This window comes from Lissotriton helveticus, chromosome 1_1 (genome assembly GCF_964261635.1).
Source record: "Lissotriton helveticus chromosome 1_1, aLisHel1.1, whole genome shotgun sequence".
Lineage (NCBI taxonomy): Eukaryota > Metazoa > Chordata > Amphibia > Caudata > Salamandridae > Lissotriton > Lissotriton helveticus.
Genome location: NC_136057.1, coordinates 795693524 through 795709020, shown reverse-complemented (window position 1 = coordinate 795709020; position 15497 = coordinate 795693524).

The following is a 15497-nucleotide window of genomic DNA, read 5'->3' as shown; positions in this document are numbered from 1 at the left end:
GTGCAAAGTGGACCTCTACCTACGCAGTCAGTACTATCGCTTTGTGCTTTCTTCTTCAGACGCCATTTTGTGCTGTGTGTCGCACTTCCCTTCTTCATGCATTGACTGTGTTGCTCTCTCGACTCTTTCAGTCTGTGTGATGCCTCACTTATTCGGCGATTTCTTCTGCCTTTTGACTTTCTCCTCGTCTCCTCTGGTTGACTGCTTTTCTCTGGACTCCTGTTTGCGCAGCCTATGTTTTCTGCATTCAATTGACTCTCCGCTTCAGTTTTGACCTTGGGCGGCCGTCGCATCTCATTCTCTGCTACTCATACATGGGGAAGCTCCGAAATCTGAAGCTGTCTACGACAACCAAAGGGGCCACTCTTTCAGATTCTGACTCCCCTTCGCAGGACATGGAAGGGGGCACAATGTCTAAACCTGAGTCCCACCTAGGAGCGATCTCTAAAACTCAAAATGGCAGCAAACTCCCGACCACTCTAGCATCTCCGTCTCCTGATAGCAATCCTTCTCCTTCCTCTCTGAATCTTATCCTGGAAGAGTTGCGCGCTCTCAGGCCATTCATGGAAACAACTTCTCAGACACTACAAAGTATGCAGGACAAATGGACGACCCTGGACTCCTTGGTCTTACTCCTTAAGCAGTCAACAGACGCAGTCCAGAATTCCTGTTTCCGCATTCCGGCTATGGAGGCGGAAATTCTTCATCTAAAGAGGCAGACGGAAGATTTGGAAAACAGGAACCGTAGGAACAATCTACGCCTTTATGGTCTTCCAGAGCTTACGGAGGGGTCTAATCCTACTGCTTTCTTTCAATCCTTTCTTCCAAAAATCCTAGATGTGCCGGCCCTGTCTTCCATTGACATTCAGAGAGCCCATCGTCTGGGTCCCACAGTATCATCTAAACCTCGGGGTGTCATCATGTTGTTTTTACAATAAACGGAACTTCTTCAAGTGTTGGATGCCGCCAAAGTAAAAAAACAAATCTTATGGGAGGGCCACCTTCTTTATTTGTCTCAAGATGTTGCCAAGCTTACAGCTGATCGCCGGAAAAGGTTCCTTGATATGCGCCCACAACTGAGAGCTCTCAACGCCAGATATGGTCTCCTGCATCCTTGCCTTTTTAAAGTCACCTATAAGGAAAAGACCACAACTTTTGAGGATCCTGCTGTTCTGCAAGAATTTCTACGTCGTCATGGGACGACTGCAATGGACACTTCTGGAGCTACTTCATTGCATTTACTTGGTCATGAGGAGTCCTGATTTGTTCTAGTCCTGAATTGTTTTGGCCCTGTGCACCTTGTCTCATTGTAATGTTTTTATTATTCACCTAACGTTTCTACCCCTTCTTCATTACCCTTTGTTTTTATTTCCCTCCTTATAGGCTCACCCTCTACCATTTCTTCCCTGTTGTTTTTCATTGGTTCTTTATACTGCCCTTTGTTGCCCTGTAGGTGAAGATCCGGTTGCGGCTGTTGCTTCCGCTGTTGTTACCGTTGTCTCTGGCGTCGTCACCCCCTGTTTCACGTTTTGTCCCGAAGGTATGTTTTTCAGTCGTCTGTTTTGGACTTGTACTGTCTTTGTGTTCCTCATCTCTCTCTCTACTCCTTTTCCCCTTCTACATTGCTCTTATCCTTTTTTCCTTTGCTTTTCTCTTTCTCTTTCCCTGTCCTTACCATTTCTTCCTATGTCTGCTATGATTCTTCCTTTCGTATTCCTATCTCTATTGACTTTGTAAGCATGTTATTGCTCTATACTTCCTTTTGCTTTTCTCATTCCGTGCAACTACTTGGAATGTTAAGGGTTTAAATAACCCAATTATGAGACAAAGAGTACTGTCACATCTTGCAAGACTTAAAACTGATGTAGCATTTCTTCAAGAGTCTCATTTATCAGAGGCGGAAGCCTTAAAAGTTAAACGTTGTTGGGTGGGACATGTTTTCTTTTCTCCCACAGATAATAAAAAGGGCGGTGTTTTGATTTTGTTTCACAAAAAGTTAAATGTCTCTGTTATTTCTCACAATTGTGACGCTCAGGGTCGGTGGAGTATTGTTAAAGTGCATATTGATAAGATACCTATTGTGTTTTTTTAATGTTTATGCCCCAACTGGTGTTGATAAGGTATTTTGGCCATCTATATCTGAAAGACTTTCTACCCTCACTGATGAATACATCATTTTCGGTGGAGACTGCAATCAAATTCTCGACCCTATCCTAGATCGTCACTCTACAGTCAAATTCTCTCCCTCTAAGATGCACTCTCTGTTCACCAAGGCCATCCACAACAATGCTTTGGTAGACATTTGTAGACTATGCCATCCTGATCTTAGGTAATTTAGTTTTTTATTCCCCTGCATATCACTCTCAATCTCGTATTGATTACCTTTTTCTCAGCAAATCCTTGACCCAACATGCTATTCACTCGGATATTGGTTCTATTTTGATTTCTGATCATGCCCCTGTTCTCGTTGACATTGACCTCATTCCTTTCTCCCCTCACTCAGGCAGATGGAGGTTTAACAACTCATTGCTCCTTGACCCTAGTTTTTGTACAGAATTCACTAAATTTGCATCTGAGTTCTTCCTGCTCAATCACACCCCTTATTCCTCTTTTGTTATGGTTTGGGATTCTTTTAAGGCAGCTTCTCGAGGTTTTATTATTAATTTTGTTTCCCGCAAGAAAAAAGCTAACAAGGCTAAATCCTCCCTTCTACTGGCTCACATTAAGAAGCTGGAAGATGCTTATCACTCCTCGAATTCTGAGGCATCTCTTAAGGATCTAATTGAGGCCAAAGTTTCCTTTAATAAATTTACTACCAATGCCGCCTCCAACTTGTTATTGAAATGTAATGCGCGTTATTACGGTGGTCAAAACAAAATGGGGAAACTGTTTGCTAACTATTTCAAAATTTGTAAAGAACGATCGAGAATTGAATCAATTGAATCTTCGACTGGTGACTCCCTGTTTAAGGACAAAGACATCCTTGATGAATGTATGCTTTTTTACAGGAATTTATACACTCCAGAAATTGTCCCTACTTCTGATGCTATTCTTTCCTATTTCCAATCTCCCTCTCCCCCCCTGCGGCTCATGTGGATTTCGGGTCTTTAGAGGCTGATATTCCTCTGTCTGAGATTGCTCACGCGGTTTCCAAACTCCATCATGGCAAAGCACCGGGCCCTGATGGATTCACTATTGAATTCTATAGTCATTTCGCCTCATTTCTTTTGCCAAAACTTCTCCTTTTATTTTAAACCTTTCTCGCCTCGGGTATCTCGAGTGGCTCTTTTCAGCAGGCCTTAATTTGTATAATTCTCAAGGACGACAAAGATCACTCTCTTTGTTAGAACTACCGTCCAATTTCTTTGGTCAACACCGATTGCAAGATCTTGGCCAAAATCCTAGCTCTTAGATTGGATCCATTGTTGCCCGATTTACTTGGTCCAGAACAATCCGGCTTCGTAAAGGGTCGCCTATCATCTGATAACTCCAGGGTCTTTTTCAATATTCTCAGCAAAGCTTCTTCTCTTGATCTTCCCTTGGCCGCTATTTCTCTTGACGCGGAGAAGGCTTTCGATAGAATTGTTTGGGATTTTATGTTTCAGGCCCTCTTTTGGATAGGTTTTCCTCCCAAATTCATTTCCTTTATCTCTTTACTTTATTCTAACCCCCAGGCGTCAATTTTTGTCAATGGTGCAACCTCAGATTATTTTAATCTTCAAAGGGGCGTTCAACAGGGTTGCCCTCTTTCCCCTCTGTTATTTGTTCTGGCCTTGGAGCCTTTCCTTACCAGACTCTATTTCTGGTTTCCGTTTCGCTTCTCCACAAGTCAAACTCTCGGTTTACGCGGATAACATTCTTTTTTACTGTTCTGATCCAGCCTCTTCCCTACCTTCTTTCTTACAGCACGTCTCTTCTTTCTCCGCTGTTTCAGGTTATCAACTTAACGTAGATAAATGTGAAGTCCTTCCTTTAAACTCTCTTTGTCAAAAACATCTCTTTGATGTTTCAGGTTTTTCATGGCAGCCGACTAAAATTAAATATTTGGGTGTTTGGTTTGCTCCTCTTTTGTTGGACACTTTGAGACTCAACTTTGAATATATCTTCAAGAAACTGGACTCTGCCATTGCTCCTTGGAATCCCCTTTTGTTGTCTTGGTGGGGTCGTCTAAATTCGATTAAAATGATGCTTTCACCTCTTTTATTATACACCATCTCCATGATCCAAATTTGTATTCCTGACAGTTATTTCAAAAAAGTTGATTCTATCTTAGTAAAATTCTTATGGAGAGGCAAACGACCTCGTATTGAGCTTGCTTCCCTGCGGAAAGACAAGTCCGAGTCGGGGGTCCGTTACCCCAATTTTAAAGCCTATCATCGGGCTTTCTCCCTTAAACAATCAGCTCGCTGGCTTTCCACTGACCTCCCTTTCCATCCTCCTCTTTGGTTATCCAATGAAGCTCCTTTTAGCTCTCCTTTTGCTTTCCGTGAATTCTTATCTTTCACTTCTTCTCTAACTAGCCTTCGCAATCATTTTATTTCTCACTCTCGTAAATTGCTCTCTCCCTATTTATCATCTTCCTATCCCTCTGCTTCTTCGACGCATGAACAACCAATCTGGCATAATACACACCTTCTTCTCCATAACCGCACTTTCTTTTGGAAAACCTGGCATTCTCGTGGTATTAGTTGTAAGCATGGGCGGATTTTGCGGATCCACGATTCGCGGATTAAGCGGATCCACGGATCGTGGATCCGCAAAATCCGCGGATTTAGCGGATTTGCGGATTTGGGGGCGGGGCTTCATCGAGTGTGTGGGCGGGGCCAAACGGACGGGGCTTCCACGCGAGCGCACATGCCTCTTGTGTGTCTAAAAGGTCAGAGACCGATCAGAGCAGCATCACAGCGGATTATCGATGGTATATTTGGGAAGAAGGCACATCTGCCCAGCCTCCCAACGCTCACGATTTTTTTTGGGCTGATGAATGAGTCACTGCATTTGCGCTTCAACTAGTTCCAGCGACCAAGTGTGTGTTACTATGCAATCGCGCCGAAGTGCGCAGGGGTCCCTTGAGTGAAATGTCCATCATAGTGGGTAAATGGCGGGAAGACGGTGCACACCTCGAGTGTGTGGGCGGGGCCAAACGGACGGGGCGTCCATGCGAGCATGCCTCTTGTGTGTATAAAAGGGCAGAGACCGATCAGAGCAGCAGATTAATTTTTGGGCTGATGAATGAGTCACTGAATTTAAGCTTCAACTAGGGCACATGCTTTATTGATATCTGCAAGTGTTTCCTGTTGAGGTTTATTTTTTTGTGCCAGGACCGTCGTGCCCGAATGAACCCTGCCCTTCATATTTATTCAAGAAGAGTAAAGACACCACCGTTGAAATAATTTACGATGGCGCCGGCAAGCTGCCAGCGCCATCCTGCAATAGTTACTTAATTAGCTTCAACAGGAAGCTCCAACTGTTAAAATAAAGCAGGCGCTCGAGCCCCTGCTGTATCTTATCTATTAGAGCTTCCTGTTGAAGCTAATTAAGTAACTATTGCAGGATGGCGCTGGCAGCTTGCCGGCGCCATCGTTAATTAGGCTCGCCTGAACTTTTGACCGCAAAATCCGCTCCGATCGCGGATTGCGGATTTTCGGTAAATCCGCGAGAGTTCGCGGATCGCGGATTCACAGAAAATCCGCAAAATCCGCGATCGGAGCGGATTTTGCGCTCATGCTTAATTAGTTGGGTGTCGCAACTCCTTTCTCACAATGTACCTCTCACTTTTTCAGATCTTCGGACTCAATTTTCTTTGCCCGCTAGCTCACGTTCACAATATGAAACGCTTCTACCCGCTCTTTTGTCTTATATTGCCTCTTTACCTTCTTCCAACCCTATTCCACCTACGTGTCGTTCTATTGCTGCAGTACTGGACGCCTTCCCTTCCGCATCCTTCATTTATAACGCAGCCCGTTTTTCCGGTGATCGATCCAAATCTAAAATTGAACTGGCTTGGGAACGAGATTTTTCTGTAGATTGGTCAATTGTTCTGTGGGACAAAATTTGGACTAAAATTCATAAAACTCTCGAGCTGCCAATGCAACCCAAACTATATATTTTGTTTACAATCGTACCCTGTTAACTCCATCTGCTATATCCTCTTTTTCCTCAGACACTCTCCCCACTTGTTGGTCTTGTCCGTGCCTTACTGCAGATTTAAAACACATGCATTTTTGACTGTCCTCCCATTCTTCAGTTTTGGAAACTGGTCTGGTTACAAATCCAGAAAATATTTTAATTCCACATCCCCTTTTCCCCTACTCACCTCTTTCTGGGATCTCTTTCCCCAGCACTTCCCCAGTCACAGGGACACTACCTCCTACTTGATTTATTAATAGCTATTGCCTTCCATCATATCACGTCCAACTGGAAAAAAGCCTCAAATGTCTCTTTCCGTTCCTGGTGGAATGCAGTCTGCTTCCATCATAGATTAGACACCAATTTTGTCTCCCCTGTTTCCTTAGCAATTAAGAGAGATCTCCTCTGGATCCCCTTAGTGACTTACCTCTCCTCTTCTGCCCCTTCAACCGTTACACATGATGTTCACTCCACTGAGGTACGCAAACCACCTTAAATATGTTTCATATTATATAATGTGTATATTATGTAACCTATTATGCTTACTTTGTCTTTTCAGTTATTTGATTTCTCTGTAATCATATGGCTTATTTTCTCATTTCATGGTACAACTTTTGTCACTCTTCCCCATGACTGTGTAATTTGATGATTTATCTTTTTGACTGTTTTTCTTCTCCTCTGTTTTTCTATCTTCTGTGTTTTTTTCTATTGTTCAATAAACTCAAACTTAAAAGAATCATCTTTCTGACTGCTGAATTAAGCATTATGAATTGTTACAATGTAACTCAGCCTTTCCCCATGGGAGATTCAGCTTTGCTACAGTGAAATATAACTGCCAGAAAATGTGAAACTTTATATATAAATGTCCTACTTTTTATATACCATGCACACTACCATATGGTCATGTAGGGCCTACCTCATAAGAACTAACAAGGAAGTTTTAGACGAGGCCAAACATGTATTTCCCAGGTTGAAATGGCTGTTTAAAACTGCACACACAGGCTGCGAGTGCAGGCCTGGAGACATGTTTTGCAGTGCTACTTTATTGGGTGTCCCAATGAGCACTGCAGTCCACTTGTAGCATTTAATTTATTGCTTTACAGCCGAGGCAGCGTTGTGAGGAAAAATAATGGTAGTACATACACTATGACATGCATGGAGTACAGTAGTATGTCCATTTTGGCAGAATCTGTTCCTCTGTGACAGAAGTATAAGTCAGAATTACATTTCAGATTTCTTTATATTTAAAGCTGATATGTGGCGTGTATGCCGTGCAGAGTTTAGGAGACGTATTGCTGATTTTCTTTGCTAGGCATTATTTAAGGCTATGGTTAATGTTTTATGACTTGTATGAAGACATTCCATCATGTGTATTGTAAAATGCTCTGCATCAATACTGCTGACTGGCTTCAGCTTGATCATGTAAGAATAGTGTAACCTGTCTGCTCTCTCGTCCACTAAGCTCTGTGTAGTTGAGCAGCAGCACTACTATACGAGCCGGTAGAATTGTTCTCACATTGCTGTCTGCAGAATGCAGTTGTGAGAGTAGAATCTACTTGGAAGGGACAGCAGAGAAAGGAAGTGAAGAAGCATGCCACATACATATTTAATAATATAGAATTTGAAATTTCATTTTTAGATTGTCTTAACTGCCTGTTGTAACTATAGTTCTGTCACCAAATGGCAAGGAAACACTGCTAAAAAAAGTATAACTTGAAAATAAGGGAATATCTTATTATTTCCTCTTTAGAAATTCTGGATGTTTAGTTCATTTATGTGAAAACTGTTCTGCAAAGTTTTACAATTCGGTACTTTTTTTTTCAATATTATCCCTGGAAGAACAACCCCCAAAAGAATGTAATCCTTGCAGGCTTCTCTCACATGGACATATTCAAACTATGGAATTACTAAGGGCCTGCGAAACCTTGACATTTGTTTATATTGTAAAATTGTATGAAATGTCATGAAAATTATGTAAAATTCCACAAAGTTTCACAAACGTCATGTTGGGATATCTCACATGAAAAGTGCATGAGGCGGTGCACATTGTGTATAAATGTCACTCAAAATACCAGCAAAGTGAGTGGTTCGAGGAGCAAATGTCTCCCATGGGACATTTTCCACTCAACCTGTCCTTCACAAGAACAATTTGTGCGAAATTGCACACCAACAAAATTCCCAACATTTTACAAATTGAATGTGATGGGAAATTCACAAATTTTGCACATATCCCTGATTTAATGAAAATGTTGCATGGGACTAGTATTTACAGCCCACCATTTCAAATGTTCATGAAATTTGCTGCTTGCAGCGCTGGACTACGGAACCGTAAGCAACCCAGGCAATAACCCTGCACTCTGCCCCACTCCTACATGCACATGCAAGATCCTCTGCTTACGCCGTGCTGCTCCCCCGCTCCGTGAAGATAGGAGCTTGCCTGAGTCATGTCTTCTCCTGTCAGATACCTTCTGACAGTGATGAGTTTTTGGATACCGAGGCAGTAGCCTCATTACTCCATATTCATTTAGAATTTTGTAGTCGCTGTTTAGGTTGTCTTATTGGTGTGTGACGCTTTGTCACATCCATAGGAGCTTGCCTGGGGGAGCAGCGCTTATATACCCCACCGGCTTGCCATCCTGCTTCGGCCCCCACCTGCCATTGGGGTTTGAATCTCGCCTGTGCCTTCATTGGCCGGGGGAGAGGGGGGGCTTCCTCTGCCCTTTGTTCACCTAGCCCCGCTTTCGCGCCAAACTGGGTCCCCCGCCCCCTCCTGCCTGGAGGCTAGACGCCGGGTTATGGCTCCTGCTCCTGAGCTTCCTTTGGGGGCCCGCCTCTGCAAAAATGCTCAAAGCGGCCCAAGTCCTTCGGTCCCTAGTGCAATCTCTCTCTTTTCATCCATCCATTCTATCTCTCTCCTCTCCCTCTCTGATCTCTTTCTATCTCTTACCTTCCTCCCTCTCTTTCTCTCTCTCTTGAAACCTCCGTACTTGCTGCAGTTGTCATCGGAGTGCTCAGAAAAGTGAGAGCGGCACATGGAGCAGCCCTTGGCTTTGAATAATGGCCTGCAAGGGATCCAGACCAATGGGGGACATTAACATAAGTGTGGGTGAACTTAACAATGACAGTGGGAACATTTTGGGCTATGTCTCCTTTTACATTTGTTTAACAAATTGGCTGCTTATTTTAAATCCAGCATAAAACGCAATGAGTTTACAGAGGTGAAGACAGGTGGATTTCAGTCAAACATGGTGTGGCAGTTTACAAACCGACATTTGTACTAGTACATAGGTTTATAAACTCCCAATTCCTAGTGGGTCGCAATTTGACCTACCTCATGAAAATTAATGAGGAAGCTTGCAAATTATGACCCACTAGAAGTCGTAACGATTCATAAAGGGGGTGGTGATGGACAGAGTATCTGAATTAAGCAGAACACTCCTACCCAGTCAAAAGATCAGGGCTTGATCCATCACCGTTTTTTAGCTCACTGCACCATCCCAGCTCAGAACCTGGCTACATGCAAATTAGTCTGACCCTGGCCCAGTGCATCATGGGAACAGGGCAGACCAAACTACCAAGCCAATTCTTTACTGGAAAGGAAACAAGCTTCCGGGGACCGGTTTCTGGCATTACAGCCGTCTTCGGCCAGGCTTGCTTGAATCCTTATGGTGCAGTGAGCAAGGGACTCACATCTGAGCATACCCTTCCACACTTGTGGTGGCCAAAACGATTCATAAAGGGGGTGGTGATGGACAGAGTATCTGAATTAAGCAGAACACTCCTACCCAGTCAAAAGATCAGGGCTTGATCCATCACCGTTTTTTAGCTCACTGCACCATCCCAGCTCAGAACCTGGCTACATGCAAATTAGTCTGACCCTGGCCCAGTGCATCATGGGAACAGGGCAGACCAAACTACCAAGCCAATTCTTTACTGGAAAGGAAACAAGCTTCCGGGGACCGGTTTCTGGCATTACAGCCGTCTTCGGCCCGGCTTGCTTGAATCCTGATGGTGCAGTGAGCAAGGGACTCACATCTGAGCATACCCTTCCACACTTGTGGTGGCCAAAACGATTCATAAAGGGGGTGGTGATGGACAGAGTATCTGAATTAAGCAGAACACTCCTACCCAGTCAAAAGATCAGGGCTTGATCCATCACCATTTTTTAGCTCACTGCACCATCCCAGCTCAGAACCTGGCTACATGCAAATTAGTCTGACCCTGGCCCAGTGCATCATGGGAACAGGGCAGACCAAACTACCAAGCCAATTCTTTACTGGAAAGGAAACAAGCTTCCGGGGACCGGTTTCTGGCATTACAGCCGTCTTCGGCCCGGCTTGCTTGAATCCTGATGGTCCAGTGAGCAAGGGACTCACATCTGAGCATACCCTTCCACACTTGTGGTGGCCAAAACGATTCATAAAGGGGGTGGTGATGGACAGAGTATCTGAATTAAGCAGAACACTCCTACCCAGTCAAAAGATCAGGGCTTGATCCATCACCGATTTTTAGCTCACTGCACCATCCCAGCTCAGAACCTGGCTAAATGCAAATTAGTCTGACCCTGGCCCAGTGCATCATGGGAACAGGGCAGACCAAACTACCAAGCCAATTCTTTACTGGGAAGGAAACAAGCTTCCGGGGACCGGTTTCTGGCATTACAGACGTCTTCGGCCCGGCTTGCTTGAATCCTGATGGTGCAGTGAGCAAGGGACTCACATCTGAGCATACCCTTCCACACTTGTGGTGGCCAAAACGATTCATAAAGGGGGTGGTGATGGACAGAGTATCTGAATTAAGCAGAACACTCCTACCCAGTCAAAAGATCAGGGCTTGACCCATCACCGTTTTTTAGCTCACTGCACCATCCCAGCTCAGAACCTGGCTACATGCAAATTAGTCTGACCCTGGCCCAGTGCATCATGGGAACAGGGCAGACCAAACTACCAAGCCAATTCTTTACTGGAAAGGAAACAAGCTCCGGGGACCGGTTTCTGGCATTACAGCCGTCTTTGGCCCGGCTTGCTTGAATCCTGATGGTGCAGTGAGCAAGGGACTCACATCTGAGCATACCCTTCCACACTTGTGATGGCCAAAACGATTCATAAAGGGGGTGGTGATGAACAGAGTATCTGAATTAAGCAGAACACTCCTACCCAGTCAAAAGATCAGGGCTTGATCCATCACCGTTTTTTAGCTCACTGCACCATCCCAGCTCAGAACCTGGCTACATGCAAATTAGTCTGACCCTGGCCCAGTGCATCATGGGAACAGGGCAGACCAAACTACCAAGCCAATTCTTTACTGGAAAGGAAACAAGCTTCCGGGGACCGGTTTCTAACATTACAGCCGTCTTCGGCCCGGCTTGCTTGAATCCTGATGGTGCAGTGAGCAAGGGACTCACATCTGAGCATACCCTTCCACACTTGTGGTGGCCAAAACGATTCATAAAGGGGGTGGTGATGGACAGAGTGTCTGAATCAAGCAGAACACTCCTACCCAGTCAAAAGATCAGGGCTTGATCCATCACCGTTTTTTAGCTCACTGCACCATCCCAGCTCAGAACCTGGCTACATGCAAATTAGTCTGACCCTGGCCCAGTGCATCATGGGAACAGGGCAGACCAAACTACCAAGCCAATTCTTTACTGGAAAGGAAACAAGCTTCCGGGGACCGGTTTCTGGCATTACAGCGTCTTCGGCCCGGCTTGCTTGAATCCTGATGGTGCAGTGAGCAAGGGACTCACATCTGAGCATACCCTTCCACACTTGTGGTGGCCAAAACGATTCATAAAGGGGGTGGTGATGGACAGAGTATCTGAATTAAGCAGAACACTCCTACCCAGTCAAAAGATCAGGGCTTGATCCATCACCGTTTTTTAGCTCACTGCACCATCCCAGCTCAGAACCTGGCTACATGCAAATTAGTCTGACCCTGGCCCAGTGCATCATGGGAACAGGGCAGACCAAACTACCAAGCCAATTCTTTACTGGAAAGGAAACAAGCTTCCGGGGACCGGTTTCTGGCATTACAGCCGTCTTCGGCCCGGCTTGCTTGAATCCTGATGGTGCAGTGAACAAGGGACTCACATCTGAGCATACCCTTCCACACTTGTGGTGGCCAAAACGATTCATAAAGGGGGTGGTGATGGACAGAGTATCTGAATTAAGCAGAACACTCCTACCCAGTCAAAAGATCAGCGCTTGATCCATCACCGTTTTTTAGCTCACTGCACCATCCCAGCTCAGAACCTGGCTACATGCAAAGTAGTCTGACCCTAGCCCAGTGCATCATGGGAACAGGGCAGACCAAACTACCAAGCCAATTCTTTACTGGAAAGGAAACAAGCTTCCGGGGACCGGTTTCTGGCATTACAGCCGTCTTCGGCCCGGCTTGCTTGAATCCTGATGGTGCAGTGAGCAAGGGACTCACATCTGAGCATACCCTTCCACACTTGTGGTGGCCAAAACGATTCATAAAGGGGGTGGTGATGGACAGAGTATCTGAATTAAGCAGAACACTCCTACCCAGTCAAAAGATCAGGGCTTGATCCATCACCGTTTTTTAGCTCACTGCACCATCCCAGCTCAGAACCTGGCTACATGCAAATTAGTCTGACCCTGGCCCAGTGCATCATGGGAACAGGGCAGACCAAACTACCAAGCCAATTCTTTACTGGAAAGGAAACAAGCTTCCGGGGACCGGTTTCTGGCATTACAGCCGTCTTCGGCCCGGCTTGCTTGAATCCTGATGGTGCAGTGAGCAAGGGACTCACATCTGAGCATACCCTTCCACACTTGTGGTGGCCAAAACGATTCATAAAGGGGGTGGTGATGGACAGAGTATCTGAATTAAGCAGAACACTCCTACCCAGTCAAAAGATCAGGGCTTGATCCATCACCGTTTTTTAGCTCACTGCACCATCCCAGCTCAGAACCTGGCTAAATGCAAATTAGTCTACCCTGGCCCAGTGCATCATGGGAACAGGGCAGACCAAACTACCAAGCCAATTCTTTACTGGGAAGGAAACAAGCTTCCGGGGACCGGTTTCTGGCATTACAGCCGTCTTCGGCCCCGCTTGCTTGAATCCTGATGGTGCAGTGAGTAAGGGACTCACATCTGAGCATACCCTTCCACACTTGTGGTGGCGAAAACGATTCATAAAGGGGGTGGTGATGGACAGAGTATCTGAATTAAGCAGAACACTCCTACCCAGTCAAAAGATCAGGGCTTGACCCATCACCGTTTTTTAGCTCACTGCACCATCCCAGCTCAGAACCTGGCTACATGCAAATTAGTCTGACCCTGGCCCAGTGCATCATGGGAACAGGGCAGACCAAACTACCAAGCCAATTCTTTACTGGAAAGGAAACAAGCTCCGGGGACCGGTTTCTGGCATTACAGCCGTCTTTGGCCCGGCTTGCTTGAATCCTGATGGTGCAGTGAGCAAGGGACTCACATCTGAGCACACCCTTCCACACTTGTGATGGCCAAAACGATTCATAAAGGGGGTGGTGATGAACAGAGTATCTGAATTAAGCAGAACACTCCTACCCAGTCAAAAGATCAGGGCTTGATCCATCACCGTTTTTTAGCTCACTGCACCATCCCAGCTCAGAACCTGGCTACATGCAAATTAGTCTGACCCTGGCCCAGTGCATCATGGGAACAGGGCAGACCAAACTACTAAGCCAATTCTTTACTGAAAAGGAAACAAGCTTCCGGGGACCGGTTTCTGGCATTACAGCCGTCTTCGGCCCGGCTTGCTTGAATCCTGATGGTGCAGTGAGCAAGGGACTCACATCTGAGCATACCCTTCCACACTTGTGGTGGCCAAAACGATTCATAAAGGGGGTGGTGATGGACAGAGTATCTGAATTAAGCAGAACACTCCTACCCAGTCAAAAGATCAGGGCTTGATCCATCACCGTTTTTTAGCTCACTGCACCATCCCAGCTCAGAACCTGGCTACATGCAAATTAGTCTGACCCTGGCCCAGTGCATCATGGGAACAGGGCAGACCAAACTACCAAGCCAATTCTTTACTGGAAAGGAAACAAGCTTCCGGGGACCGGTTTCTGGCATTACAGCGTCTTCGGCCCGGCTTGCTTGAATCCTGATGGTGCAGTGAGCAAGGGACTCACATCTGAGCATACCCTTCCACACTTGTGATGGCCAAAACGATTCATAAAGGGGGTGGTGATGAACAGAGTATCTGAATTAAGCAGAACACTCCTACCCAGTCAAAAGATCAGGGCTTGATCCATCACCGTTTTTTAGCTCACTGCACCATCCCAGCTCAGAACCTGGCTACATGCAAATTAGTCTGACCCTGGCCCAGTGCATCATGGGAACAGGGCAGACCAAACTACCAAGCCAATTCTTTACTGGAAAGGAAACAAGCTTCCGGGGACCGGTTTCTAACATTACAGCCGTCTACGGCCCGGCTTGCTTGAATCCTGATGGTGCAGTGAGCAAGGGACTCACATCTGAGCATACCCTTCCACACTTGTGGTGGCCAAAACGATTCATAAAGGGGGTGGTGATGGACAGAGTATCTGAATCAAGCAGAACACTCCTACCCAGTCAAAAGATCAGGGCTTGATCCATCACCGTTTTTTAGCTCACTGCACCATCCCAGCTCAGAACCTGGCTACATGCAAATTAGTCTGACCCTGGCCCAGTGCATCATGGGAACAGGGCAGACCAAACTACCAAGCCAATTCTTTACTGGAAAGGAAACAAGCTTCCGGGGACCGGTTTCTGGCATTACAGCGTCTTCGGCCCGGCTTGCTTGAATCCTGATGGTGCAGTGAGCAAGGGACTCACATCTGAGCATACCCTTCCACACTTGTGGTGGCCAAAACGATTCATAAAGGGGGTGGTGATGGACAGAGTATCTGAATTAAGCAGAACACTCCTACCCAGTCAAAAGATCAGGGCTTGATCCATCACCGTTTTTTAGCTCACTGCACCATCCCAGCTCAGAACCTGGCTACATGCAAATTAGTCTGACCCTGGCCCAGTGCATCATGGGAACAGGGCAGACCAAACTACCAAGCCAATTCTTTACTGGAAAGGAAACAAGCTTCCGGGGACCGGTTTCTGGCATTACAGCCGTCTTCGGCCCGGCTTGCTTGAATCCTTATGGTGCAGTGAGCAAGGGACTCACATCTGAGCATACCCTTCCACACTTGTGGTGGCCAAAACGATTCATAAAGGGGGTGGTGATGGACAGAGTATCTGAATTAAGCAGAACACTCCTACCCAGTCAAAAGATCAGGGCTTGATCCATCACCGTTTTTTAGCTCACTGCACCATCCCAGCTCAGAACCTGGCTACATGCAAATTAGTCTGACCCTGGCCCA